Source organism: Oncorhynchus keta, chromosome 18, assembly GCF_023373465.1.
Source record: "Oncorhynchus keta strain PuntledgeMale-10-30-2019 chromosome 18, Oket_V2, whole genome shotgun sequence".
Taxonomy (NCBI): Eukaryota; Metazoa; Chordata; class Actinopteri; order Salmoniformes; family Salmonidae; genus Oncorhynchus; species Oncorhynchus keta.
Genome location: NC_068438.1, coordinates 31,098,096 through 31,123,299, shown reverse-complemented (window position 1 = coordinate 31,123,299; position 25,204 = coordinate 31,098,096). Strand labels below are relative to the sequence as shown.

The window sequence follows — 25,204 nt, the reverse complement described above, 5'->3', positions numbered from 1 at the left end:
GACCAACACACTGGGTTAGAGACAGACCAACACACTGGGTTATAGAGAGACCAACACACTGGGTTATAGAGATACCAACACACTGGGTTAGAGAGAGACCAACACACTGGGTTAGACACAGACCAGCACACTGGGTTAGAGAGAGACCAACACACTGGGTTATAGAGAGACCAACACACCGGGTTATGGAGAGACCAACACACTGGGTTAGAGAGAGACCAACACACTGGGTGAGACACAGACCAACGCACTGGGTTAGAGAGAGACCAACACACTGGGTTAGAGAGAGACCAACACACTGGGTTATAGAGAGACCAACACACTGGGTTAGACACAGACCAACACACTGGGTTAGAGAGAGACCAACACACTGGGTTAGAGAGAGACCAACACACTGGGTTAGAGAGAGACCAACACACTGGGTTAGACACAGACCAACACACTGGGTTAGAGAGAGACCAACACACTGGGTTAGAGAGAGACCAACACACTGGGTTAGACACAGACAATCACACTGGGTTAGAGAGAGAGCCACACACTGGGTAAGACACAGACCAACACACTGGGTTAGAGAGAGACCAACACACTGGGTTAGAGACAACACACTGCCCAACACACTGGGTTAGAGAACACACTGACCAACACACTGGGTTCTCAGAGAGAGAGTTAGAGAGACCAACACACTGGGTTAGAGACAGACCAACACACTGGGTTCTCAGAGAGAGACCAACACACTGGGTTAGAGAGAGACCAAGCAGAGACAGACCAACACACTGGGTTAGACACAGACCAACACACTGGGTTAGAGAGAGACCAACACACTGGGTTAGAGAGAGACCAACACACTGGGTTAGAGAGAGACCAACACACTGGGTTAGAGACAGACCAACACACTGGGTTAGAGACCAACACACTGGGTTAGAGAGAGACCAACACACTGGGTTAGAGACAGACCAACACACTGGGTTAGAGACAGACCAACACACTGGGTTAGAGAGAGACCAACACACTGGGTTAGAGACAAACACACTGGGTTACCAACACACTGGGTTAGAGAGAGACCAACACACTGGGTTAGAGACAGACCAACACACTGGGTTAGAGACAGACCAACACACTGGGTTAGAGAGAGACCAACACACTGGGTTAGAGAGAGACCAACACACTGGGTTAGAGACAGACCAACACACTGGGTTAGAGACAGACCAACACACTGGGTTAGAGAGAGACCAACACACTGGGTTAGAGAGAGACCAACACACTGGGTTATAGACAAACCAACACACTGGGTTAGAGACAGACCAACACACTGGGTTATAGAGAGACCAAAACACTGGGTTAGAGAGAGACCAACACACTGGGTCGAGTCAGACCAACACACTGGGTTAGAGAGAGACCAACACACTGGGTTAGAGACAAACCAACACACTGGGTTAGAGACAAACCAACACACCGGGCTAGACACAGACCAACACACTTGGTTAGAGAGAGACCAACACACTGGGTTAGAGACAGACCAACACACTGGGTTGTAGAGCAAGACCAACACACTGAGTTATAGAGAGACCAACACACTGGGTTATAGAGATACCAACACACTGGGTTAGAGAGAGACCAACACACTGGGTTAGACACAGACCAACACACTGGGTTAGAGAGAGACCAACACACTGGGTTCTCAGACCAACACACTGTTATAGAGACCAACACACTGGGTTCTGAGCAACACACTGGGTTAGACCAACACACTGGGTTAGAGATTGACACACTGGGTTAGAGACAGACCAACACACTGGGTTAGAGTGCTGGTTTATAGAGAGACCAACACACTGGGTTGTAGAGACAGACAAACACACTGGGTTAGAGACCAACACACTGGGTTCTAGAGAACATGACCAACACACTGGGTTAGAGAGAGACAACACACTGACCAACACACTGGGGGTTCTCAGACCAAACACTGCCAACACACTGGGTTAGAGAGAGACCAACACACTGGGTTAGACACAGACCAACACACTGGGTTGTAGAGAGACCAACACACTGGGTTAGAGAGAGACCAACACACTGGGTTAGAGACAAACCAACACACTGGGTTAGAGACAGACCAACACACTGGGTTAGAGAGAGACTAACCACTAGTCATACAGTCCATTCTACCTCCTGATGAGAGAGACAGGGAAGCAATAAAGCAATATGTACCGTATCTGTCAAAACATGAAAGAGTTGACTCACATGTTTAGGTTGTCTAGACATACTGAAGTAGAACGATGTACAAAGTGCATTTGTTTATTTTGAGTGTCTACATGTACGAAAAGGTCAAGCCTTTGAAAACATACTTGAAAATGAAAAAATAGGCCTCCCGGGTGGCACAGTGGTTAAGGGCGCTGTACTGCAGCGTCAGCTGTGCCATCAGAGGCTCTGGGTTCACGCCCAGGCTTTGTCGTGACCGGGAGGTCCATGGGGCGACGCACAATTGGCCTAGCGTCATCCGGGTTAGGGAGGGTTTGGCCGGTAGGGGTGTCCTTGTCTCATCATGCACCAGCGACTCCTGTGGCGGGCCGGGTGCAGTGCGCGCTATCCAAGGTTGCCAGGTGCACTGTGTTTCCTGCGACACGGCTGCCTCCGGGTTGGATGCGCGCTGTGTTAAGAAGCACTGTGCCACCCGGGAGGCGGCTTGGTTGGGTTGTGTATCGGAGGACGCATGACTTTCAACCTTTGTCTCTCCCGAGCCCGTACGGGAGTTGTAGCGATGAGACAAGATAGTAACTACTAAAACAATTGGACACCATGAAATTGGGGAGAAAAAGGGGTAAAATTCAAAAACAAATAAAAAGAAACACCACCTTTTGTAGTCTGCAACCAGAAGGAATCAGCCAACCTTATGTGTGCCTTATCCCTGTCCTGACCATCCATTTGATGGTTACAGTATAGCTGTCTTAAAGATCTCTTTGTGTTTCCTGGTTGAGTTTAGTTCATCCTGCTGGAGGTGCCCAGGCTGCAGCACATCATTGTGGTGGATGACACGCCCACCAAGTGGCCTGGTTACCCACGAGGCATCAGTGTCCACAACATGGCTACCGTTCAGGAGCTGGGGACCAAGCTTGAGAATGGTAAACACACAGGTGTGTGTGTGTGTGTGTGTGTGTGTGTGTGTGTGTGTGTGTGTGTGTGTGTGTGTGTGTGTGTGTGTGTGTGTGTGTGTGTGTGTGTGTGTGTGTGTGTGTGTGTGTGTGTGTGTGTGTGTGTGTGTGTGTGTGTACTAATAATTTCTTTAACGGCATTATACTGAAATGTACACAACATGTATAACATTGTTATAGCATTCATTTACTAGTTTGTAGTGAGTCACTTTGCTAGTTTCAGAGATACTGTAGTCTCAGAGATACTGTGGTCTCAGAGATACTATGGTCTCAGAGATACTGTGGTCTCAGAGATACTGTCGTCTCATAGATATGTGGTCTCAGAGATACTGTAGTCTCAGAGATACTGTGGTCTCAGAGATACTGTGGTCTCAGAGATACTGTGGGCTCAGAGATACTGTGGTCTCAGAGATACTGTGGTCTCAGATACTATGGTCTCAGAGATACTGTGGTCTCAGAGATACTGTAGACTCAGAGATACTGTGGTCTTAGAGATACTGTTGTCTCAGAGATACTGTGGTCTCAGAGATACTGTAGTCTCAGAGATACTGTGGTCTCAGAGATACTGTGGTCTCAGAGATACTATGGTCTCAGAGATACTATAGTCTCAGAGATACTATGGTCTCAGAGATACTGTGGTCTCAGATACTATGGTCTCAGAGATACTGTAGTCTCAGAGATAATGTGGTCTCAGAGATACTGTAGTCTCAGAGATACTATGATCTCAGAGATACTGTGGTCTCATATACTGTGGTCTCAGAGATACTATGGTCTCAGAGATACTGTGGTCTCAGATACTATGGTCTCAGAGATAATGTAGTCTCAGAGATACTGTAGTCTCAGAGATACTGTGGTCTCAGAGATACTGTAGTCTCGGAGATACTATGGTCTCAGAGATACTGTGGTCTCAGAGATACTGTGGTCTCAGAGATACTGTGGTCTCAGATACTATGGTCTCAGAGATACTGTAGTCTCAGAGATACTGTAGTCTCAGAGATACTGTGGTCTCAGAGATACTGTGGTCTCAGATACTATGGTCTCAGAGATAATGTGGTCTCAGAGATACTGTGGTCTCAGATACTATGGTCTCAGAGATACTGTGGTCTCAGAGATACTGTGGTCTCAGAGATACTGTAGTCTCAGAGATACTTTAGTCTCAGAGATCCTGTGGTCTCAGAGATACTGTTGTCTCAGAGATATTGTTGTCTCAGAGCTACTGTGGTCTCAGATACTGTGGTCTCAGATACTGTGGTCTCAGAGACACTGTGGTCTCAGATACTGTAGTCTGAGAGATACTGTAGTCTCAGAGATACTATGGTCTCAGAGATAATGTAGTCTCAGAGATACTGTAGTCTCAGAGATACTGTGGTCTCAGAGATACTGTAGTCTTGGAGATACTATGGTCTCAGAGATACTGTGGTCTCAGAGATACTGTGGTCTCAGAGATACTGTGGTCTCAGATACTATGGTCTCAGAGATACTGTAGTCTCAGAGATACTGTAGTCTCAGAGATACTGTGGTCTCAGAGATACTGTGGTCTCAGATACTATGGTCTCAGAGATAATGTGGTCTCAGAGATACTGTGGTCTCAGATACTATGGTCTCAGAGATACTGTAGTCTCAGAGATACTGTGGTCTCAGAGATACTGTGGTCTCAGAGATACTGTAGTCTCAGAGATACTTTAGTCTCAGAGATCCTGTGGTCTCAGAGATACTGTTGTCTCAGAGATATTGTGGTCTCAGAGCTACTGTGGTCTCAGATACTGTGGTCTCAGATACTGTGCTCTCAGAGACACTGTGTTCTCAGATACTGTAGTCTGAGAGATACTGTAGTCTCAGAGATACTGTAGTCTCAGAGATACTGTGGTCTCAGAGATACTGTAGTCTCATAGATACTGTGGTCTCAGAGATACTGTGGTCTCAGAGATACTGTGGTCTCAGATACTGTAGTCTTAAGGGGGAGGGTGGGTGGGGGTTCGTTGGTGCGGCTCATTAGGTCATGTGAATGAGGAAGTGGACACATCTGTGTCAGATTAAACTCAGAGGAAACACTCCCTTTCTCTTCAATGTCTCTCTCCTTTCCTTCCTCTCTCTTTCCATCCCTCCCTTTCTCCAGCTGGTCTCTAGTGCTGGTCTCTAGTGCTGGTCTCTAGTGCTTGACCCATAACAAGTAGAGCTGGTACTGTGAGGGGTAGGTGTGTGTGTGTGTGTGTGTGTGTGTGTGTGTGTGTGTGTGTGTGTGTGTGTGTGTGTGTGTGTGTGTGTGTGTGTGTGTGTGTGTGTGTGTGTGTGTGTGTGTGTGTGTGTGTGTGTGTGTGTGTGTGTGAGTGTGCATGTGCGTTCGTGCGTGCGTGCGTGTGTGCTGACCTGTGGGATTAGGAAGGAGGGTCATGTTTATAGACACTTCTGTAAACTTCACATGACATCATTCCCCCAACACCCCTCTCCTCCTCCTCTCCTCCCTGTATCTCTGGATCCATGTTCAAGTCAGAACAAGGCCCCTCCTCTCGCATGCGGTAGACTCCAAGTCACGTCCCACTCCTCTCTCCCTCTCCTATCTCCCACTCCTCTCTCCCTCTCCTATCTCCCACTCCTATCTCTCTCTCCTATCTCCCACTCCTATCTCCCACTCCTCCCTCTCCCTCCCACTCCTATCTCCTCTCTCTCCCACTCTCTCCCACTATCTCCCCTCTCCTATCTCCCTCCCTATCTCCCACTCCTATCTCCCACTCCTATCTCCCTCTCCTATCTCCCACTCCTCTCTCCCTCTCCTATCTCCCACTCCTCTCTCCCTCTCCTATCTCCCACTCCTATCTCCCACTCCTCTCTCCCTCTCATATCTCCCACTCCTCTCTCCCACTCCTCTCTCCCTCTCCTATCTCCCACTCCTCTCTCCCTCTCCTATCTCCCACTCCTATCTCCCACTCCTCTCTCCCTCTCCTATCTCCCACTCCTATCTCCCTCTCCTATCTCCCACTCCTATCTCTCCCTCTCCTATCTCCCACTCCTCTCTCCCTCTCCTATCTCCCACTCCTCTCTCCCTCTCCTATCTCCCACTCCTATCTCTCTCTCCTATCTCCCACTCCTATCTCCCACTCCTCTCTCCCTCTCCTCTCTCCCTCTCCTATCTCCCACTCCTCTCTCCCTCTCCTATCTCCCACTCCTATCTCCCACTCCTCTCTCCCTCTCCTATCTCCCACTCCTCTCTCCCTCTCCTATCTCCCACTCCTCTCTCCCTCTCCTATCTCCCACTCCTATCTCTCTCTCTCCTACTCTTTTGCTCCTTTCTTCCTCTCTCTCTCTGTCCTGTGTGTCTTCTGTTTGGGTGTGTTTTGTTTTTCTGCACTCGCTGTGGACATCGTGGAAATGTTTATATTCCACACGACACTGAGCAGCCCCCCAGCCCTACAAAAAACAATCAAAATCACGTCTTATATTTCCACATGAGGACAACAGAGAAATCTACTGACTACTGACTGGGATTTCTTATTTTCATCCCAAGACCCAAATGATAAATTAATTGTCCTCCAGGGACCCAAATTACGAAGAAATAGTGTGTGATTGTAGATGTATTCTTATAACACACAACCTACCTCTCACAAGCCAAGGACCCACTTTGGGTCCTGACCCATAGTTTAAGAAACCTATATGATCTAGAATCATCTCACTTCCTTCCACATTGCCAGAATCCACATTGCCTGACATAATATAACTTCAGAGTGGCTTTTTGGCAAGCCTAGACAAGATTAACATGGTGTCTTGGAGAACTTAAGCCCAAACATTTGAAATGGGCTGACGGGGGGAGGAGAGGCTTTACGTCAATTGAACAGCTCTCAGCCAGTTAACACACAGCCAAATGTCAGAGAAGAAAGAGAAGAGTAAAATAAGATGAAGAGAGCCGTAGAGGGGCAGAGAGAGAGAGATATATTGTAAAGAGGAAGGTAGATGCGGAGAGAGGAAAGAGGCAGAGGTAGATGGGGTTTTTGGCATTAAGATATGATGTATCTTCCTACTGAGAGTGCCAAGAGGCTGAGGAGATTTACTAAATGGTGACATTATGTTTAATGGGTTTAATATTTTACTGGACTGATGTTCCTCTCCCTCTTTATTCCATTAGGAATGTTCCATTCTACCACTCCTTTAGATATTCATCATTATGTATCCCCATCTCGTTTAACAGCACCATATGTTCCCAAGCCCTTCGCCTACAGACTATATCCTAACATGGACTTAACAAACCTCCTCCATTTATTGTCCTGCCCTGCAACATATCTTATGATCTCCCATGAACTCCCTTTTCCTACCATATGCTGAATATTTACAAAAACATGCTTTCATGCCATGAACTAATTTGTTTTCCTGTATATGTCTGTGTGTGTGTGTGTGTGTGTGTGTGTGTGTGTGTGTGTGTGTGTGTGTGTGTGTGTGTGTGTGTGTGTGTGTGTGTGTGTGTGTGTGTGTGTGTGTGTGTGTGTGTGTGTGTGTGTGTGTGTGTGTGTGTGTGTGTAGTGTCTCGTGGGCGTAAACAGCCCATGCCCTCTGACATCGCTGTCATCATGTACACCAGCGGCTCCACTGGCGTACCCAAGGGCGTCATGATCTCCCATAGCAACATCATTGCTGGCATCACTGGCATGGCAGAAAGGATACCCAACCTGGGGTAGGTACTGCTAACCTGCCAACCTTATACACTCTCTTTACCCTCCTGGGCTCACTTCCCCCGTACCAAACTACTACTACTGACATTTCCTGATAAGCAACATTTTTTCATGAATCATCGAATAACACTTTGAATGCTCTTAGAATTTTCACAATCCAAGCTGGCTTCCAAAGTGCACCTTATCCAGGAAGATTGATCAAATGTTTACCCTTTTTCAGTTGGCGCTGTCTTAGAGGAAGGTCCCATAATGTCCTGTCTATGCTCTTTGACGGACCTCAGCTGTCCATGGGGGAGTACAGTGTGATGGTTATACATAGCAGGTTCCGTTTCAAAGCTGAATTAAAGAAACACTCAAAGTGATCTATGAGGACAACTTCCTGATTGAGGCCTTGGTGTCAACTGAGCACGTGCAGAAGCGTGGTATTAATGCTGTGCTGTAAATAAATGTAGATGCTGTACCATCACACTGGTGATCATTACGACAACGAATGTGTTTGCTTAGTGTTCTTAAAAAACTCTCTCCTTCTCTGGAGAACAGGATTGGGGGAAGAGAGGGAGGGGAGTGGAAGAATAGGAAGATGGAAGAGAGGGAGGGGAGTGGAAAAATAGGAAGATTGAAGAGAGGGAGGGGAGTGGAAGAATAGGAAGATGGAAGAGAGGGAGGGGAGTGGAAGAATAGGAAGATGGAAGAGAGGGAGGGGAGTGGAAGAATAGGAAGATGGAAGAGAGGGAGGGGAGTGGAAGAATAGGAAGATGGAAGAGAGGGAGGGGAGTGGAAGAATAGGAAGATGGAAGAGAGGGAGGGGAGTGGAAGAAGAGGAAGATGGAAGAGAGGGAGGGGAGTGGAAGAATAGGAAGATGGAAGAGAGGGAGGGGAGTGGAAGAATAGGAAGATGGAAGAGAGGGAGGGGAGTGGAAGAAGAGGAAGATGGAAGAGAGGGAGGGGAGTGGAAGAATAGGAAGATGGAAGAGAGGGAGGGGAGTGGAAGAATAGGAAGATGGAAGAGAGGGAGGGGAGTGGAAGAATAGGAAGATGGAAGAGAGGGAGGGGAGTGGAAGAATAGGAAGATGGAAGAGAGGGAGGGGAGTGGAAGAATAGGAAGATGGAAGAGAGGGAGGGGAGTGGAAGAATAGGAAGATGGAAGAGAGGGAGGGGAGTGGAAGAATAGGAAGATGGAAGAGAGGGAGGGAGTGGAAGAATAGGAAGATGGAAGAGAGGGAGGGGAGTGGAAGAATAGGAAGATGGAAGAGAGGGAGTGGAGTGGAAGAATAGGAAGATGGAAGAGAGGGAGGGAGTGGAAGAAGAGGAAGATGGAAGAGAGGGAGGGGAGTGGAAGAAGAGGAAGATGGAAGAGAGGGAGGGGAGTGGAAGAATAGGAAGATGGAAGAGAGGGAGGGGAGTGGAAAAATAGGAAGATGGAAGAGAGGGAGGGGAGTGGAAGAAGAGGAAGATGGAAGAGAGGGAGGGGAGTGGAAGAAGAGGAAGATGGAAGAGAGGGAGGGGAGTGGAAGAATAGGAAGATGGAAGAGAGGGAGGGGAGTGGAAGAATAGGAAGATGGAAGAGAGGGAGGGGAGTGGAAGAATAGGAAGATGGAAGAGAGGGAGGGGAGTGGAAGAAGAGGAAGATGGAAGAGAGGGAGGGGAGTGGAAGAAGAGGAAGATGGAAGAGAGGGAGGGGAGTGGAAGAATAGGAAGATGGAAGAGAGGGAGGGGAGTGGAAAAATAGGAAGATGGAAGAGAGGGAGGGGAGTGGAAGAAGAGGAAGATGGAAGAGAGGGAGGGGAGTGGAAGAAGAGGAAGATGGAAGAGAGGGAGGGGAGTGGAAGAATAGGAAGATGGAAGAGAGGGAGGGGAGTGGAAGAATAGGAAGATGGAAGAGAGGGAGGGGAGTGGAAGAATAGGAAGATGGAAGAGAGGGAGGGGAGTGGAAGAAGAGGAAGATGGAAGAGAGGGAGGGGAGTGGAAGAAGAGGAAGATGGAAGAGAGGGAGGGGAGTGGAAGAATAGGAAGATGGAAGAGAGGGAGGGGAGTGGAAGAATAGGAAGATGGAAGAGAGGGAGGGGAGTGGAAGAATAGGACGATGGAAGAGAGGGAGGGGAAGAAGAGGAAGATGGAAGAGAGGGAGGGGAGTGGAAGAAGAGGAAGATGGAAGAGAGGGAGGGGAGTGGAAGAAGAGGAAGATGGAAGAGAGGGAGGGGAGTGGAAGAATAGGAAGATGGAAGAGAGGGAGTCAAGTCGTTACCCTTTAGAGAGCATCTTGATCTGGCCCAGAAGGACATTTACTGCAGTGCTTTGTGTACCTGCCTGCCTGCCTGCCTGCCTGCCTGCCTGCCTGCCTGCCTGCCTGCCTGTCTGTCTGTCTGTCTGTCTGTCTGTCTGTCTGTCTGTCTGTCTGTCTGTCTGTCTGTCTGTCTGTCTGTCTGCTAGAATAATAAGGAGTTACGTATATTGTTCTGTGGCAGTGAGAATGACACCTACATCGGGTACCTCCCCCTGGCCCATGTGTTGGAGCTGAGTGCAGAGCTGGTGTGTGTGGCTCATGGCTGCAGGATCGGCTACTCCTCCCCCCAGACGCTAGCGGACCAGGTGAGGTGGTCCCCCCCTGCTCTGTATACTGTGTCACCTGCTTGGACTGTACATTACTAAACACATATATAAAAGGTGAATATATGTGTAGAGTACCTGTATGATAACTGTATCCTTTCTCTCACACCAGTCAACAAAGATTAAAAAAGGCAGTAAAGGAGACACCAGTGTTCTGCAGCCTACTCTAATGGCAGCTGTGCCGGTAAGACATACATACAGTACTGTCAATGTAGGGTTGCAAATGCTGATGCTCCAGATACTCAACTAGTGTAAAGAAGGCCAGTTGTATTACTTCTTTAATCAGCACAACAGTGTTCAGCTGTGCTAACATAGTTGAAAAAGGGTTTTCTAATGAACAATTAGCCTTTTAAAATGATACACTTGTTAAGCAAACACAACGTGCCATTGGAACACAGGAGTGACGGTTGCTGATAATGGGCCTCTGTACGCCTACGTAGATATTCCATTAAAATCAGCTGTTTCCAGCAACAATAGTCATTTACAACATCAGCAATGTCTACACTGTATTTCTGATCAATTTGATATTATTTTAATGGACAAAAACTGTACTTTTCTTTCAAAAACAAGGACATTTCTAAGTGATCCCAAATGTTTTAACGGTATTGTATGTTTACATTTCCAAAGCAAGTGAAATGGATAAACAAAAGTGAAATAAACCTTAAAAAGTGAACAGTAAATATTACACTCACACAAGTTCCAAAACAATAAAGACATTTCAAATGTCAAATGATGTCTATATAGAGTGTTGTAGCAATGTAATATGATGTCTATATAGAGTGTTGTAGCGATGTAATATGATGTCTATATAGAGTGTTGTAGCGATGTAATATTATGTCTATATAGAGTGTTGTAGCGATGTAATATGATGTCTATATAGAGTGTTGTAGCGATGTAATATTATGTCTATATAGAGTGTTGTAGCGATGTAATATGATGTATATCTATAGAGTGTTGTAGCGATGTAATATGATGTCTATATAGAGTGTTGTAGCGATGTAATATTATGTCTATATAGAGTGTTGTAGCGATGTAATATGATGTCTATATAGAGTGTTGTAGCGATGTAATATTATGTCTATATAGAGTGTTGTAGCGATGTAATATGATGTCTATATAGAGTGTTGTAGCGATGTAATATGATGTCTATATAGAGTGTTGTAGCGATGTAATATTATGTCTATATAGAGTGTTGTAGGGATGTAATATTATGTCTATATAGAGTGTTGTAGCGATGTAATATTATGTATATATAGAGTGTTGTAGCGATGTAATATTATGTCTATATAGAGTGTTGTAGCGATGTAATATGATGTCTATATAGAGTGTTGTAGCGATGTAATATTATGTCTATATAGAGTGTTGTAGCGATGTAATATGATGTCTATATAGAGTGTTGTAGCGATGTAATATGATGTCTATATAGAGTGTTGTAGCGATGTAATATGATGTCTATATAGATAGAGTGTTGTAGCGATGTAATATGATGTCTATATAGAGTGTTGTAGCGATGTAATATGATGTCTATATAGAGTGTTGTAGCGATGTAATATGATGTCTATATAGAGTGTTGTAGCGATGTAATATGATGTCTATATAGAGTGTTGTAGCGATGTAATATTATGTCTATATAGAGTGTTGTAGCGATGTAATATGATGTCTATATAGAGTGTTGTAGCGATGTAATATGATGTCTATATAGAGTGTTGTAGCGATGTAATATTATGTCTATATAGAGTGTTGTAGGGATGTAATATTATGTGTATATAGAGTGTTGTAGCGATGTAATATTATGTATATATAGAGTGTTGTAGCGATGTAATATTATGTCTATATAGAGTGTTGTAGCGATGTAATATGATGTCTATATAGAGTGTTGTAGCGATGTAATATTATGTCTATATAGAGTGTTGTAGCGATGTAATATGATGTCTATATAGAGTGTTGTAGCGATGTAATATGATGTCTATATAGAGTGTTGTAGCGATGTAATATCATGTCTATATAGAGTGTTGTAGCGATGTAATATCATGTCTATATAGAGTGTTGTAGCGATGTAATATTATGTATATATAGAGTGTTGTAGCGATGTAATATGATGTCTATATAGAGTGTTGTAGCGATGTAATATTATGTCTATATAGAGTGTTGTAGCGATGTAATATGATGTCTATATAGAGTGTTGTAGCGATGTAATATTATGTATATATAGAGTGTTGTAGCGATGTAATATGATGTCTATATAGAGTGTTGTAGCGATGTAATATTATGTATATCTATAGAGTCTTGTAGCGATGTAATATGATGTCTATATAGAGTGTTGTAGCGATGTAATATGATGTATATATAGAGTGTTGTAGCGATGTAATATGATGTCTATATAGAGTGTTGTAGCGATGTAATATCATGTCTATATAGAGTGTTGTAGCGATGTAATATTATGTATATATAGTGTTGTAGCGATGTAATATGATGTCTATATAGAGTGTTGTAGCGATGTAATATTATGTCTATATAGAGTGTTGTAGCGATGTAATATTATGTCTATATAGAGTGTTGTAGCGATGTAATATTATGTATATATAGAGTGTTGTAGCGATGTAATATGATGTCTATATAGAGTGTTGTAGCGATGTAATATTATGTACATATAGAGTGTTGTAGCGATGTAATATGATGTATATATAGAGTGTTGTAGCGATGTAATATGATGTCTATATAGAGTGTTGTAGTGATGTAATATTATGTCTATATAGAGTGTTATAGCGATGTAATATGATGTCTATATAGAGTGTTGTAGCGATGTAATATTATGTCTATATAGAGTGTTGTACCGATGTAATATTATGTATATATAGAGTGTTGTAGCGATGTAATATTATGTCTATATAGAGTGTTGTAGCGATGTAATATTATGTATATATAGAGTGTTGTAGCGATGTAATATGATGTCTATATAGAGTGTTGTAGCGATGTAATATCATGTCTATATAGAGTGTTGTAGCGATGTAATATTATGTATATATAGAGTGTTGTAGCGATGTAATATGATGTCTATATAGAGTGTTGTAGCGATGTAATATTATGTCTATATAGAGTGTTGTAGCGATGTAATATTATGTCTATATAGAGTGTTGTAGCGATGTAATATTATGTATATATAGAGTGTTGTAGCGATGTAATATGATGTCTATATAGAGTGTTGTAGCGATGTAATATTATGTACATATAGAGTGTTGTAGCGATGTAATATGATGTATATATAGAGTGTTGTAGCGATGTAATATGATGTCTATATAGAGTGTTGTAGTGATGTAATATTATGTCTATATAGAGTGTTATAGCGATGTAATATGATGTCTATATAGAGTGTTGTAGCGATGTAATATTATGTCTATATAGAGTGTTGTACCGATGTAATATTATGTATATATAGAGTGTTGTAGCGATGTAATATTATGTCTATATAGAGTGTTGTAGCGATGTAATATTATGTATATATAGAGTGTTGTAGCGATGTAATATGATGTCTATATAGAGTGTTGTAGCAATGTAATATTATGTCTATATAGAGTGTTGTAGCGATGTAATATTATGTCTATATAGAGTGTTGTAGCAATGTAACATGATGTCTATATAGAGTGTTGTAGCCATGTAATATTATGTATATCTATAGAGTGTTGTAGCGATGTAATATGATGTCTATATAGAGTGTTGTAGCGATGTAATATGATGTCTATATAGAGTGTTGTAGCGATGTAATATGATGTCTATATAGAGTGTTGTAGCGATGTAATATGATGTCTATATAGAGTGTTGTAACGATGTAATATGATGTCTATATAGAGTGTTGTAGCGATGTAATATTATGTATATATACAGTGTTGTAGCGATGTAATATGATGTCTATATAGAGTGTTGTAGCGATGTAATATGATGTCTATATAGAGTGTTGTAGCGATGTAATATGATGTCTATATAGAGTGTTGTAGCGATGTAATATGATGTCTATATAGAGTGTTGTAGCGATGTAATATGATGTCTATATAGAGTGTTGTAACGATGTAATATGATGTCTATATAGAGTGTTGTAGCGATGTAATATTATGTATATATACAGTGTTGTAGCGATGTGCAAATAGTTAAAGTACAAAAGGGAAAATAAATAAATATGGGTTGTATTTACAATGGTGTTTGTTCTTCACTGGTTGACCTTTTCTTGTGGCAACAGGTCACAACTCTTGTTGCTGTGATGCGCACGGTGGCATTTCACCTAGTAGATATGGGAGTTCATCAAAATTGGGTTTGTTTTTTGAACTCTTTGTGGGTCTGTGTAATCTGAGGGAAATATGTGTCTCTAGTAATATGGTCATACATTTGGCAGGAGGTTAGGAAGTACAGCTCAGTTTCCACCTCATTGTGTGGGCTGTGCGCACATAACCTGTTTTCTCTTGAGAGCCTTTCTCAATAGCAAGGCTATGCTCACTGCTATGTGACATATTTATGCTTGTTTATTTTCCCTTTTGTACTTTAACCATGTGTACATCATTACAACACTTTATATATACATACATTTGTAATGTCTTTATTCTTTTGGAATTTCTGTGAGTGTAATGTTTACTGTTAATTTTTATTGTTTATTTCACTTTTGTATATTATCTACCTCACTTGCTTTGGCAATGTTAACACGTTTCCCCATGCCAATAAAGCCCCTTGAATTGAATTGAATATAGGTAGCACACATGAGGACATTTCCTTATCAATTTCTATCCAGGTGTAAAATATTCCTGTTTTGACTAATTTGACTAATATACTACATTAGCATACCCCTGAGTCTCTTCCCTGTTTCACACCTAGTAGTTTGGTGGATGAGACTACTACTCTGTAACCTATTTTGTTTTACCTTTATTTAACTAGGCAAGTCTGTGAAGAACAAATTCTCATTTTCAATGACTGCCAAGGAACAGTGGTTTAACTGCCTGTTCAGGGGCAGAAGGACAGATATGTACCTTGTCAGCTCGGGGATTTGAACTTGCAACCTTTCGGTTACTAGTCCAACGCTCTAACCACTAGGCTACCCTGCCGCCCCATACCATGTTTCTCGTAGGATGACAATGTCTGTATTTCCAATTTTTTTGATGAAGTATGGGTTCCTGCTCTCTCTCTCTCTCTCTCTCTCTCTCTCTCTCTCTCTCTCTCTCTCTCTCTCTCTCTCTCTCTCTCTCTCTCTCTCTCTCTCTCTCTCTCTCTCTCTCTCTCTCTCTCTCTCTTTGTCTCTCTCTCTGTCTGCCTCTCTCTCTCTGTCTCTCTCTCTCTGTCTCTCTCTCTTTCTGTGTCTCTCTCTCTTTCTGTGAGACCCCATGCATCTCTTCATCTGTGTGTTCCCCCATGAGGATTCTAGGAGTCAGGGGACACAGGTCAGAGGGCCCCAATGTCTGGAACCATTCACAGCTGTAAACAGAACGTGAGAAAGCCCTGTGTGGTTTTCTCCGTCATAGACAAACACACACTCACTCACACACACACACCGCTCACAGTGTGTAGTTTCCTCTGTGACACCAGGCTGCATGTGTCCCACATCAACTTCCTCTCTCACTCATTTATCTAACATGCACACAAACACAGACTCTCACACCCACCAGCTGGTTTTTATTGTGTGTTGTTTGTGCCCTTTACTCCATTCAAAGTTGGAGCCCAGTTTTGGAACTCACTGATTAATTTAATAACAAAGTGTTCTGGGTTTTAGTGGGGTTGGACAAACTCTCCCTACAGTCACCATGTCAATAAGAAACAGACAGTGCTAAGTCACACACACACACACATACACACACACATACACACAGTCGTGTACAGCTAACCTTGTGGGGACACACAATTCACTCCCATACAAAATCCTATTTTCCCTGACCCCTAAACCTATCCCTAACCCGTACTCTTACCCTAACATTAACCCAAAAACCTAACCTTAAACCGAAACCTAGCTCCTAACCCTGACCCTTAATGTAATTCTAACCCTAACACTAATTCTAACCTTAACCCTAATCCCCTAGAAATAGCAATTGACCTTGTGGGGACTAACAAAATATCTCCAGTTGGTCAAATGTTTGTTTGTTTACTATGTCCCCACAAGAATAGTTAAACACGTCCACACACACACACACGGACATGGCACCATCTTTAAGACATTATAGCATCACTCCCATCTCCTGCAGAGTGGGATCTGAGATCCGAGAACAACTAACTGGACAACTGAATGACTTAGTGGTTCCTCTCCTTCTCTCTATATCAATCTCTCTGGGAGTGATGAGGTCACTGTTTTCCATCCCACAGGAGGGTTGGGCATTCCCATTCAATTGTTTACAGTAACACTGAATGTGTTTCATATTGACCAGATTGTTCCCCAATACACCACAGTATATTCTGATTGCTTTACTAGTTGCTGAATCTGTGAGCATCTTTACAGAATTGATTGAATTTAGACCTCTAATATTGAAATGGTTTGTCTGGGACTTGGTCTTGTTTCATACCCAGGACACGGAGTCTCTGCTGGGCAGATAGAGAAGATACACTGGCTGATGTCACGACCTCCATGTGTTATCTCTGTGCTCACATAGCTCCAGAACTGGACCTCCTGACAGAGACGTGTCAGGGATCTGCTGTCTGGGCCTGGGAACAACGCCCCATATTAAGACTGCAGACAGACACAATGTAAAGCAATGTGCCTTGGCCACATACAGACAGATCCAGAACTTATTGAACAGAACACCCACCACCTCTTCTTATTTCCCCTCCTCTTTCTGTCCCTGTCTCTAATTCTCCATCTCCCCCTATTTTCTACCCTCTCTTATACATCCAACTCAACTCCCCCTCTTTATTTATCTCTTTATGTGTCTCTGCTCACCATCTCTCAATTCCTCCCCTCTTTTCTCTCTCTCTCTCTCTCTCTGTGTGCTACAGGAGATTATGGATCGTATCTATAAGAATGTGATGACCAAGGTGGAGGAGATGAGCAGTGCTCAGAGGACCCTGTTCACTCTGGCCTACAACTACAAGCTGGAGCAGCTCTCCCAAGGACGCAGCACGCCACTGTGTGACAAGTACGTCAGTCTACTACAGTACGCACGCACGCACGCACGCACGCACGCACGCACGCACGCACGCACGCACGCACGCACGCACGCACGCACGCACGCACGCACGCACGCACGCACGCACGCACGCACGCACGCACGCACGCACGCACGCACACACACACACACACACACACACACACACACACACACACACACACACACACACACACACACACACACACACACGTCCTTACATATACACATAATATCTATTACTATTAATTGATCTGCCCCCCCAACCCCCTCCAGCCTGGTGTTTAAGAAGGTTCGGTCCCTCTTGGGGGGGAAGACCAGGGTGCTGCTGTCGGGCGGGGCACCCCTCTCTGCCGCCACCCAGCGCTTCATGAACGTGTGCTTCTGTTGCCCCGTGGGCCAGGGCTATGGCCTCACCGAGACCTGCGGCGCTGGAACCATCAGCGAGAGTAAGAGAGAGTGAATGTAGTGGATACAGAGGGATGGGATAGGGTAGGAGGGAGGAGAGACTGTAGTGGATACAGAGGGATGGGATAGGGTAGGAGGGAGGAGAGACTGTAGTGGATACAGAGGGATGGGATAGGGTAGGAGGGAGGAGAGACTGTAGTGGATACAGAGGGATGGGATAGGGTAGGAGGGAGGAGAGACTGTAGTGGATACAGAGGGATGGGATAGGGTAGGAGGGAGGAGAGAGTGTAGTGGATACAGAGGGATGGGGTAGGGTAGGAGGGAGGAGAGAGTGTAGTGGATACAGAGGGATGGGATAGGGTAGGAGGGAGGAGAGAGTGTAGTGGATACAGAGGGATGGGGTAGGGTAGGAGGGAGGAGAGAGTGTAGTGGATACAGAGGGATGGGATAGGGTAGGAGGGAGGAGAGAGTGTAGTGGATACAGAGGGATGGGATAGGGTAGGGGGAGGAGAGAGTGTAGTGGATACAGAGGGATGGGGTAGGAGGGAGGAGAGACGAGTAGATACAGAGGGATGGGGTAGGAGGGAGGAGAGACTGTAGTAGATACAGAGGGATGGGGTAGGAGGGAGGAGAGACTGTAGTAGATACAGAGGGATGGGTAGGAGGGAGGAGAGACTGTAGTGGATACAGAGGGATGGGGTAGGAGGGAGGAGAGACTGTAGTGGAAACAGAGGGATGGGATAGGATAGGGGGGAGGAGAGACTGTAGTAGATACAGAGGGATGGGGTAGGAGGGAGGAGAGACTGTAGTAGATACAGAGGGATGGGGTAGGAGGGAGGAGAGACTGTAGTAGATACAGAGGGATGGGGTAGGAGGGAGGAGAGACTGTAGTAGATACAGAGGGATGGGGTAGGAGGGAGGAGAGACTGTAGTAGATACAGAGGGATGGGTAGGAGGGAGGAGAGACTGTAGTAGATACAGAGGGATGGGGTAGGAGGGAGGAGAGACTGTAGTAGATACAGAGGGATGGGTAGGAGGGAGGAGAGACTGTAGTAGATACAGAGGGATGGGTAGGAGGGAGGAGAGACTGTAGTGGATACAGAGGGACAGGGTAGGGAGAGGAGAGACTGTAGTGGATACAGAGGTATGTGGTAGGGGGAGGAGAAACTGTAGTAGATACAGAGGAATGGGGTAGGGGGAGGAGAGACTGTAGTAGATACAGAGGAATGGGGTAGGGGGGAGGAGAGACTGTAGTAGATACAGATGAATGGGGTAGGAGTGAGGAGAGACTGTAGTAGATACAGAGGAATGGGGTAGGGAGGATGAGAAACTGTAGTAGATACAGAGGAATGGGGTAGGAGGGAGGAGAGACTGTAGTAGATACAGAGGGATGGGAAGGAGGGAGGAGAGACTGTAGTGGACACAGAGGGATGGGATAGGGTATGAGGGAGGAGAGACTGTAGTGGATACAGAGGGATGGGGTAGGGAGGAGCAAAGACTGTTGTGGACACAGAGGGATAGGGTAGGGAGAAGGAGAGACTGTAGAAGATACAGGGGAATGGGGTAGGGTTTAGGAGAGACTGTAGTGGAAACAGAGGGATGGGATAGGATAGGGGGGAGGAGATACTGTAGTGGATACAGAGGGATGGGGTAGGAGGGAGGAGAGACTGTAGTAGATACAGAGGAATGGGGTAGGGAGGAGGAGAAACTGTAGTAGATACAGAGGAATGGGGTAGGAGGGAGGAGAGACTGTAGTAGATACAGAGGGATGGGTAGGAGGGAGGAGAGACTGTAGTGGACACAGGGGGATGGGATAGGGTATGAGGGAGGAGAGACTGTAGTGGATACAGAGGGATGGGGTAGGGAGGAGCAAAGACTGTTGTGGACACAGAGGGATAGGGTAGGGAGAAGGAGAGACTGTAGAAGATACAGGGGAATGGGGTAGGGGTTAGGAGAGACTGTAGTGGAAACAGAGGGATGGGATAGGATAGGGGGGAGGAGAGACTGTAGTGGATACAGAGGGATGGGATAGGGTATGAAGGAGGAGAGACTGTAGTGGATACAGAGGGATGGGGTAGGGAGGAGCAAAGACTGTTGTGGATACAGAGATATGGGGTAGGATATACTGTAGTAGATACAGAGGAATGGGGTAGGGGGGAAGAGAGACTGTAGTAGATACAGAGGGATGGGTAGGAGGGAGGAGAGACTGTAGTGGATACAGAGGGATGGGGTAAGAGGGAGGAGAGACTGTAGTAGATACAGAGGAATGGGGTAGGGAGGAGGAGAGACTGTAGTAGATACAGAGGAATGGGGTAGGAGGGAGGAGAGACTGTAGTAGATACAGAGGGATGGGTAGGAGGGAGGAGAGACTGTAGTGGATACAGAGGGATGGGGTAGGAGGGAGGAGAGACTGTAGTAGATACAGAGGAATGGGGTAGGGAGGAGGAGAAACTGTAGTAGATACAGAGGAATGGGGTAGGAGGGAGGAGAGACTGTAGTAGATACAGAGGGATGGGTAGGAGGGAGGAGAGACTGTAGTGGATACAGAGGGATGGGGTAGGAGGGAGGAGAGACTGTAGTAGATACAGAGGGATGGGGTAGGAGGGAGGAGAGACTGTAGTAGATACAGAGGGATGGGTAGGAGGGAGGTGAGACTGTAGTGGATACAGGGGAATGGGGTAGGGGTGAGGAGAGACTGTAGTGGAAACAGAGGGATGGGATAGGATAGGGGGGAGGAGAGACTGTAGTGGATACAGAGATATGGGGTAGGGGGAGGATATACTGTAGTAGATACAGAGGAATGGGGTAGGGGGGAGGAGAGACTGCAGTGGATACAGAGGAATGGGGTAGGGGGAGGATATACTGTAGTAGATTCAGAGGAATTGGGTAGGGGGAGGAGATAATGTAGTGGATACAGAGGAATGGGGTAGGGGGGAGGAGATAATGTAGTGGATACAGAGATATGGGGTTGGATATACTGTAGTAGATACAGAGGAATGGGGTAGGGGGGAAGAGAGACTGTAGTGGATACAGAGGGATGGGGTAGGAGGGAGGAGAGACTGTAGTAGATATAGAGGAATGGGGTAGAGGGGAGGAGAAACTGTAGTAGATAGAGAGGGATGGGGTAGCGGAGAGGAGAGACTGTAGTGGATACAGAGTTATGGGGTAGGATGGAGGAGAGACTGTAGTAGATAGAGAGGGATGGGGTAGGGGAGAGGAGAGACTGTAGTGGATACAGAGTTATGGGGTAGGAGGGAGGAGAGACTGTAGTAGATATAGAGGAATGGGGTAGAGGGGAGGAGAGACTGTAGTGGACATAGAGGAATGGGATAGGGGGGAGGAGAGACTGTAGTGGATACAGAGATATGGGGTAGGGGGAGGGATATACTGTAGTAGATACAGAGGAATGGGGTAGGGGGAGGAGAGACTGTAGTAGATATAGAGGAATGGGGTAGAGGGGAGGAGAGACTGTAGTGGACATAGAGGAATGGGATAGGGGGGAGGAGAGACTGTAGTGGATACAGAGATATGGGGTAGGGGGAGGGATATACTGTAGTAGATACAGAGGAATGGGGTAGGGGGGAGGAGAGACTGCAGTGGATACAGAGCGATAAGGTAGGTGGGAGCAGAGACTGTAGTGGACACAGTGAGATGGGATAGGGTATGAGGGAGGAGAGACTAGTAGATACAGAGGGACAGGTTAGGGGGGAGCAGAGACTGTAGTGGACACAGTGAGATGGGATAGGGTATGAGGGAAGAGAGACTGTAGTGGATACAGAGGGATGGGGTAGGGGGGAGCAAAGACTGTTGTGGACACAGAGGGATGGGATAGGATAGGGGGGAGGAGATACTGTAGTGGATACAGAGATATGGGGTAGGATATACTGTAGTAGATACAGAGAAATGGGTTAGGGGGGAGGAGAGACTGTAGTGGATACAGAGGGATGGGATAGGGTAGGGGGAGGAGAGACTGTAGTGGATACAGAGGGATGGGGTAGGGGGGAGCAAAGACTGTAGTGGACACAGAGGGATAGGGTAGGGGGAAGGAGAGGCTGTAGAAGATACAGGGGAATGGGGTAGGGGGAGGAGAGACTGTAGTGGATACAGAGGGATAAGGTAGGAGGGACCAGAGACTGTAGTATATATAGAAGAATGGGGTAGGGGGAGGAGAGACTGTAGTAGATACAGAGGGATGGGGTAGGGGAGAGGAGAGACTGTAGTGGATACAGAGGGATGGGATAGGGTATGAGGGAGGAGAGACTGTAGTGGACATAGAGGGATGGGATAGGGTATGAGGGAGGAGAGACTGTAGTAGATACAGAGGGATGGGATAGGGTAGGGGGAAGGAGAGACTGTAGTGGATACAGAGGAATGGGGTAGGGGAGAGGTGAGACTGTAGTGGATACAGAGGGATGGGATAGGGAGAGGAGAGACTGTAGTTGATACTGAGGGATGGGATAGGGGGAGGAGAGACTGTAGTTGATACTGAGGGATGGGATAGGGGAGGAGGGAGGAGAGACTGTAGTGGATATAGAGGGATGGGATAGGGGGAGGAGAGACTGTAGTTGATACTGAGGGATGGGATAGGGGGAGGAGAGACTGTAGTTATACTGAGGGATGGGATAGGGGGAGGAGAGACTGTAGTTGATACTGAGGGATGGGATAGGGGAGGGGGAGGAGAGACTGTAGTCGATATAGAGGGATGGGGTAGGGGAGAGGAGAGACTGTAGTCGATATAGAGGGATGGGATAGGGGAGGAGGGAGGAGAGACTGTAGTGGATACAGAGGGATGGGATAGGGGGAGGAGAGACTGTAGTTGATACTGAGGGATGGGATAGGGGGAGGAGAGACTGTAGTTGATACTGAGGGATGGGATAGGGGAGGGGGAGGAGAGACTGTAGTCGATATAGAGGGATGGGGTACGGGAGAGGAGAGACTGTAGTGGATACAGGGGGATAGGGTAGGGGGAACGAGAGACTGTAGTGGATACAGAGGGATGGGGTTGGGGGAGGAGAGACTGTTGTGGATACAGAGGGATGGGATAGGGTAGGAGGGAGGAGAGACTGTGGTGGATACAGAAGGATGGGGTAGGGGGAGGAGAGACTGTAGTGGATATAGAGGGATAGGGTAGGGGGAAAGAGAGACTGTAGTGGATACAGAGGGATGGGGTAGGAGGGATGAGAGACTGTAGTGGATACAGAGGGATAGGGTTGGGGGAAAGAGAGACTGTAGTGGATACAGAGGGATAGGGTTGGGGGAAAGAGAGACTGTAGTGGATACAGAGGGATGGGGTAGAGTAGGGGGAGGAGAGACTGTAGTGGATACAGAGGGATAGGGTAGGGAGAGGAGAGACTGTAGTGGATACAGAGGGATAGGGTAGGAGGGAGGAGAGACTGTAGTGGATACAGAGGGATAGGGTAGGAGGGAGGAGAGACTGTAGTGGATACAGAGGGATAGGGTAGAGTAGGGGGAGGAGAGACTGTAGTGGATACAGAGGGATGGGGTAGAGTAGGGGGAGGAGAGACTGTAGTGGATACAGAGGGATGGTGTAGAGTAGGGGGAGGAGAGACTGTAGTGGATACAGAGGGATAGGGTAGGAGGGAGGAGAGACTGTAGTGGATACAGAGGGACAGGGTAGGGAGGAGGAGAGACTGTAGTGGATACAGAGGGATGGGGTAGGGAGGAGGAGAGACTGTAGTGGATACAGAGGGATAGGGTAGGGAGGAGGAGAGACTGTAGTGGATACAGAGGGATGGGGTAGGAGGGAGGAGAGACTGTAGTGGATACAGAGGGATGGGGTAGGAGGGAGGAGAGACTGTAGTGGATACAGAGGGACAGGGTAGGGAGAGGAGAGACTGTAGTGGATACAGAGGGACAGGGTAGGGAGAGGAGAGACTGTAGTGGATACAGAGGGATGGGGTAGGGAGGAGGAGAGACTGTAGTGGATACAGAGGGATAGGGTAGGAAGGAGGAGAGACTGTAGTGGATACAGAGGGATGGGGTAGGGAGGAGGAGAGACTGTAGTGGATACAGAGGGATAGGGTAGGGTGGAGGAGAGACTGTAGTGGATACAGAGGGATGGGGTATGGAGGAGGAGAGACTGTAGTGGATACAGAGGGATAGGGTAGGGAGGAGGAGAGACTGTAGTGGATACAGAGGGATGGGGTAGGGAGGAGGAGAGACTGTAGTGGATACAGAGGGATGGGTAGGGAGAGGAGAGACTGTAGTGGATACAGAGGGATGGGGTAGGAGGGAGGAGAGACTGTAGTAGATACAGAGGGATGGGGTAGGAGGGAGGAGAGACTGTAGTGGATACAGAGGGATGGGGTAGGAGGGAGGAGAGACTGTAGTAGATACAGAGGGATAGGGTAGGGAGGAGGAGAGACTGTAGTGGATACAGAGGGATGGGGTAGGAGGGAGGAGAGACTGTAGTGGATACAGAGGGATGGGATAGGGAGGAGGAGAGACTGTAGTGGATACAGAGGGATGGGGTAGGAGGGAGGAGAGACTGTAGTGGATACAGAGGGATAGGGTAGGGAGAGGAGAGACTGTAGTGGATACAGAGGGATGGGATAGGGAGGAGGAGAGACTGTAGTGGATACAGAGGGATGGGATAGGGAGGAGGAGAGACTGTAGTGGATACAGAGGGATAGGGTAGGGAGAGGAGAGACTGTAGTGGATACAGAGGGATGGGATAGGGAGGAGGAGAGACTGTAGTGGATACAGAGGGATAGGGTAGGGAGAGGAGAGACTGTAGTGGATACAGAGGGATGGGATAGGGAGGAGGAGAGACTGTAGTGGATACAGAGGGATAGGGTAGGGAGGAGGAGAGACTGTAGTGGATACAGAGGGATAGGGTAGGGAGGAGGAGAGACTGTAGTGGATACAGAGGGATGGGATAGGGAGGAGGAGAGACTGTAGTGGATACAGAGGGATAGGGTAGGGAGAGGAGAGACTGTAGTGGATACAGAGGGATGGGATAGGGAGGAGGAGAGACTGTAGTGGATACAGAGGGATAGGGTAGGGAGGAGGAGAGACTGTAGTGGATACAGAGGGATAGGGTAGGGAGGAGGAGAGACTGTAGTGGATACAGAGGGATGGGATAGGGAGGAGGAGAGACTGTAGTGGATACAGAGGGATGGGATAGGGAGGAGGAGAGACTGTAGTGGATACAGAGGGATAGGGTAGGGAGGAGGAGAGACTGTAGTGGATACAGAGGGATGGGATAGGGAGGAGGAGAGACTGTAGTGGATACAGAGGGATGGCGATGAAGAGAGAGTAA

General features: G+C 46.5%; 1 pseudogene; it reads left to right on the top strand.

Moving 5' to 3' along the window:
• LOC118396883 (fatty acid CoA ligase Acsl3-like) overlaps positions 1-25,204 on the top strand; it is a 46,210-nt pseudogene that overhangs the window by 14,142 nt on the left and 6,864 nt on the right.